At 37.5% G+C, this 5,925-nt stretch overlaps 1 pseudogene; it reads left to right on the top strand.

Moving 5' to 3' along the window:
* Window positions 1–535: 535 nt before the first annotated feature.
* The window catches only part of LOC107871661, a 16,753-nt pseudogene continuing 11,363 nt past the window's right edge, over window positions 536–5,925 (top strand).

Below are 5,925 nucleotides of genomic sequence, written 5' to 3'. Positions count from 1 at the left end.
TGGAGCATGGAAGGACCAACCAAGTAAAGGAATAGCCAAAGGACATTTTGTCCCTTTGGCGATACAAGGGGAATCGCCAATCACAAGCGTGCATCACCAAATTGGCACAACCCATAGTGGAAGTGGGCAGCCCCCTGGTTGGGTCACTTTTGGGCCCATTTGTAAAAAACCTAGGCTTAGACTATAATTAGCTTGTCTTTAATTTTCCCTGGGTAGATTTTGATGACATTTGATATTGAAAACTCTTGAGAGAGTATGAGAGCTTGTAAAAGTTTATGTTGATTCTTATTTAGAAATGGTGGTTCTAAGGGCCTTCATTCCCTTTTGGTCTTTGTTAGAGTTAGGTGATTGTAGGTAATCTAAAGGGAGGTCATTGGATTTGATAAATCCTTTGTTTGTCCTTTTCTTTATCTTCTTGTTTCTATTTATCCATCTCTATGTCTATCCTTTATTTTTCGCATTTTCAATTTTATCGTTTCCTCTAGTTTTCGTGTTTACTTTGTCTTTTGTATTTTGGATTGTATCAAGGTTCTAAGATGAGGAACCTATTCTCCCAGAGAAAGAAGATTTGGAAAAGGAAACTGAAGAGTTTTTTGACCAAATGGACATGTATCTTGGAATCAAATATTGTCTCTACAAATTCGTCTATTTTGATGATGCAGAGTGGACAATAAGTGGTTTTCAGATAGGGAACCACCATCTTGTGCTAGATAATGAAATCGGGCTCATCTGCACAGTTTGTTCCCATGTGCATTTGAAGATCAAGTATATCTTCCCTCCTTTTGTACGGATGCACATGGGATTCATCTGCACAGTTTGTTCCCATGTGCATCCGTCTTTTGTCTTAATGACTTTGTATAGAAGCTTTTACTAAATTTTTATTTTGTTCTGCCACACATGTTCTAGTAAAATCGAAGTTCCTGGCAGTTTTTTCTATAGTTTGAGGTTCTAATATTTTTTAGAGGCTAGGTTCATTGATTGCTGGTGTGTGCTTGACACAGTGTATGATAAGAATTGGGGCAATGCAATTGGTTTCATGCCTCAGAGATTTATAATAAGTTCTTGAATGTGAAACTTATCTCAGTTTGTTGCGGCCTAGAAATTAGTTTTCTTGTGCATAACATGCTAAAATATTTCTGGAGTTAAGGAAATTAGTTTGTGAGGTTTCTCAGTGCATAAATTAATATTTCTGTTTGGTTCAATCTTATATTCTTGAACTTCTATCATCTGTAGGCTCAGAGAACTCAAGGGAGGTATAAAAGAAAATATTCTGGAGAGTCTCCTTCACTCTTGAGATGTTAACAACTTCAGATTTTTTTATTCTTGTGCAGTCCAGGATTCTCCTATTTCTGGAGAAGGAACAGTTAACGAAAACGTGCAATAAAGAATAAGAGAAAAATACAAGTTTTAACGTGGTTTGTATCAAAATGATCCTACATCCACCAGAGAACAACCGCCTTTATATTATTAAAAAGAAAGGGGAGAGATCCCCCATACTCCTAAGAGAATTTCTCTGTCTACTCTCTATTCTTACAATGTATTTAACTATAAATTTTTGGTTGGTTTCAACAATGAAGAACGCCATCCTTTTATAGATGGTTAAATTTAGGCTCCAAGCACAAAATAAGAAAAAGGAAAAATAAATTTAAAACTTGTCCACAAATTTTAGCTCGATCTCCAAGTAAATTGGCACATAACATTTTCTTCCACATAGGCTTGATCCCACAAAATAAACCAAACCAACTCTTTCAAGAACCATGCGGGATTTAGTTCCCCTAAGTGCCAAAGCAATAATGTATCCTCGTCAACATGGAGGGTTTGAATTCATCTCTGGAGATATAAATCTCAAGAAGCTGCAAGAGCCCCTATCTGATATCAAGGGAGGATGCATAATCTCACATCCACCTGGCACCAGAAAAACACGACTCACCATATTATTTCTTCATTTATTTTTGAAGCTGTTTCCGAAGTATCGGCCTGCAATCATAGCTCCATCGAGTTTGCTTCTTAACTGGTAAGCCGAGTTCCAGAAATAGGAGGTGGACATTGAACAACAAAGTTCTCTCTTTCTAGGAAGATGAAAGTACTGTTGGTTTCTTTCATGGTTTATCCCGTGTCGGGAAAAATAATCAAAAGCTTATACACATGGTGAATCTGAGATCCTGGGAAAAAAATGAGTGGTTTGGGAATGAGCTATGACTTTTTTAGGATTGTCACGGGAGAAGATGGAACAATTTGCCAAAGAGACTAGAGAAATACTTCTAAAATTTCCTGGTATTCAGGTGGTTGGAGAAGGGCACACAGCTCAAAATGCAATGTACTCAACACAAACACAACGAATTAATAAATTGCAGAAGAAATTTTATTAATAGATGAGTCAAAAGTTACAATCATTCAACTAAGAATTTAGCTACAAAGGCTCCACAGATGACTTCAAGCTTTTTGAATACACGTAATAAAGTTTAGGATGGATAAAAAATAAAAAGAATGAAGGAAGGAGAGGAAGAAGAATATAGAGAGAGAATTTTCGGGTGAAGTATACCGGTAAATCAATAACTATCATTGCAAGGTGGATCTCTAGGTATTTATTAACATGAAGCCGGATTTTGACAGCTGGCTCCTAGCTGGACGAATATGATACATTGATATGAATAGAGAACTACTAATCTTGGCCCTTGATAGTTCTGCTCATTAAACACGTGCCTCCCACGTGACCCATTTACTTTGTATCATTACAATCCTTCCCATTTGAAATGGACCTTGTCCTAAAGGTCACGAAAAAGCAATGAGTTGACATTACCTGTTGTCCTAGCTCGTGGCAGGTGAAATTGAATGCCCACAAAAGTGCCAATGCCAATGATAGTAATGCAATTGGAAGAGTTATCCTAGCAAAGTTCTAGTAAGTTGCCTATATGCTTTTATAGCAGCCTCATATTCCTTTGTGGCTGCTATAAAAGATATTTCTGAACATGTTCCATAACCCAATTTTCTCATTGACTAACCAAGATACAAATAGCCACTTCAGTGAAGCACCATCATAGGTTTGTGATACGAGCTCCCTCCTCAATGTTATGAGATATCTGTCACTTTTCATACAAGTCATGTAATAGTAAGGATAATCAATGGCTCTAAGGTACTTTCCCCCAGGGTGAAGTGGAACATGTAAGATTTTTTCCTCCGGAACAAATTCAAGGTTGGAGTCTTCAAAGATAAATTCACCAAGATTACTAGTATATCCCGTAGCTTCGAGTCTACCAAATCCCCTCAAGCAACCATTTTCCCCGTAGAAGTGACCAGAACTACCTTTCAATTCATTCCGCTCAAAGAAAACTAAGAATTGATATCGTCCGACTTCTCTGTATATTGTAAAAGGTTGGGAGATTAAAACAAAGTTGTCATGGAGTACTAGAACAATCTGTTGCTCATTTATTGTTGCCACATTTATCCTTAACCATTTGGAGTTACCCCAACTTGGCATTCCTTCAAACTCAACACCCCTACTTTCAAGAACCAACTCTACCCCATCAAAGAAAGTCCATAAAACCTGTGTAATATCAAACCAATTGCAAATGTGTACGCCTAAGGTATATCCAAGTTTAAAGAATTTAATAATATGCAGCAATCTGTTTCCATCCTTGAGCAAGAGGTCACCCAAGTAGGTTGGAATTTCAAACACTTCATTTTTAGCCAGAAACTTGGAATTATCAAGAATATCAACAATAGATATCTTTCCTTTCTAAATTGGAGGTTTGGCCAATAAGCGCCAATTCATGAAATCAAATTAATAAAGCATCTTACTCATATATGCAACAAAGAATAGTTGTGCACCACCTAAAGCATCTTCATCAACTTATTTTTCCATGAACAAGGAATCAAGTCACCAATCCGCTGATTTCATAGAAACTGTTGGTAGCTTTACTTCAGCGTCTAAAACATGCAGAAATGGAATGTCATTGGAATAACTAAAAATCAAAACTCGACTAAATGAATGCACACCCGACTTTATCCAATCGAGGAATTCCTAGAAAACTTGCCCTGTATCAACCTAATTATAATTACTAAAACCCAAAGCATGTGGAAGCAAACCAGTAGTTGTAAGAGGGCCACAACATGCTGTCAAACTATGCCGTTCCAGCTTTATATCGAATAGCCTTTCACCAAACTCTGTTTCAAGATTACGTCCCTTGTATGGCAGATCATCGAGACCCATCAATTTCGGTATTGTATCCTCAATATCATCAAGAACAGTAAGTCATGAATACAGACGTAAGTCCAAAATCTCATTCTCTGTGGTGTCTGTATTGTTGATGGATTAAAGTTCAACTAGAATTTCATACTCTACCCACTGAGGACATCCATCAAACACCTGGTCCTCATTGAATCCTAAATTGATCTCACCGTTATTTTCAATAGCATAGTTGTAAGAACCTACCTCAGCTTGGTTGTCCCCTTTATACAATTCCCCCGAACAGAAATTAAGACAAAAATAGCATTGGCAGTCAACACTACGTAAACACTCATAGATGCAAGAGTTACATTGGCAGTCAACACTGTATGTACAACCCTCACACCACCTTTGAAATTGTTTTAAATCCACAACAATTCCTAAAATTCCATTCATGTGGGCACTCCTATTAGCATTGTTTTGTTCAACCAATTCAGAAAAATTTGATGATTCCACAAACATCTTCATCGAATTACTACACACAGTTGAGATAGGTTCGCTGCTCTGATACCACTTGTAATGTACTCAACACAAACAGAATAAATTAATAAATTACAGAAGAAATTTTATTGATAGATGAGTCAACAGTTACAATCAATCAACTAAGAATTTAGCTACACTACAGCTCCATAGATGACTTTAATCGTTTTGAATACACGTCATGAAGTTTAGGATAGATAAAGTGTCATGACCCAAACCAGGGCCTGGCCGTGACTAGTATTTCGAACCATTGAGGCCCGAAAGACCCCTATCTGTCTGGTAATCATACACCTAATTCATATGATCAAAGTAATTCGGAAGAAATATAATGTTACAGAAACATGGTCAAGAATCATATGAAAATAATAATGGGGAATAATGTCCCACAATCTCAATCAACATCTCAAAAATTGTCTGCGAAATTTCTACTACATAACTGAAACAAGTAACTACCTGAAAACTGGGACAAAGCTCACAGCAGACCCAAAACTAATATAAGATAAAAAGGACTGCAGGACGTAAGACCATCCAAAACATAGAAGGCTCACCACTTGTCTCTCCAACTCCGCCTGAAAGTTCTACTGATTCTCTTGACCCCTAGACTGGGCCTCTGAACCTGAGAGGTTAGAGAAGGGAGGGGGTCAGCACAAAAGTACTGGCACATAGAGATATCAAAAACAAAACATAATATTTTTACAAAGTATAGTTGAGAGCCATTATAAAGCAATTTCGTATCAAATCATTTGAAAGCACATGGGTGTAATGCAATAGTTTTTCTCAACAGTAGTGAAATGCAACTGAGCTAGGTGGAATACCCTACATAATTTACACCAACTGTCGACCCTCGATTGCCACCGAGATTAGAGTATAAGTGAGGGAGAGACACTCAAGACCCACAGCATGGTGTCTCGACCCAATGATAGTGCCCAAGATCACTTGGCTCGAGCTCCTACCTATAGTCCCAATTTGGGAATGACATGAAGTTAATTATACATATCGCTTAGCCAGGTACCGATATTCCGTATCGGCAAACACGTTATTCCAGTGATGAGCCCTTGTGTCTCAAATGCCTTCTTCGAGCATCCACCATTTTCATGTAAAATCAATGAATTCAAATTTCATTTTTTTTTCAGTCACATATCGTATTTTGAAGGGTATCGCCATACCCGACTTGCAAGTCATCAATGTCACATCCACATATGCATAATCATGTAAAAACC

Source organism: Capsicum annuum, chromosome 5 (genome assembly GCF_002878395.1).
Source record: "Capsicum annuum cultivar UCD-10X-F1 chromosome 5, UCD10Xv1.1, whole genome shotgun sequence".
In the NCBI taxonomy this organism is placed as follows: domain Eukaryota; kingdom Viridiplantae; phylum Streptophyta; class Magnoliopsida; order Solanales; family Solanaceae; genus Capsicum; species Capsicum annuum.
This window is presented reverse-complemented; position numbering and strand designations above follow the sequence as displayed.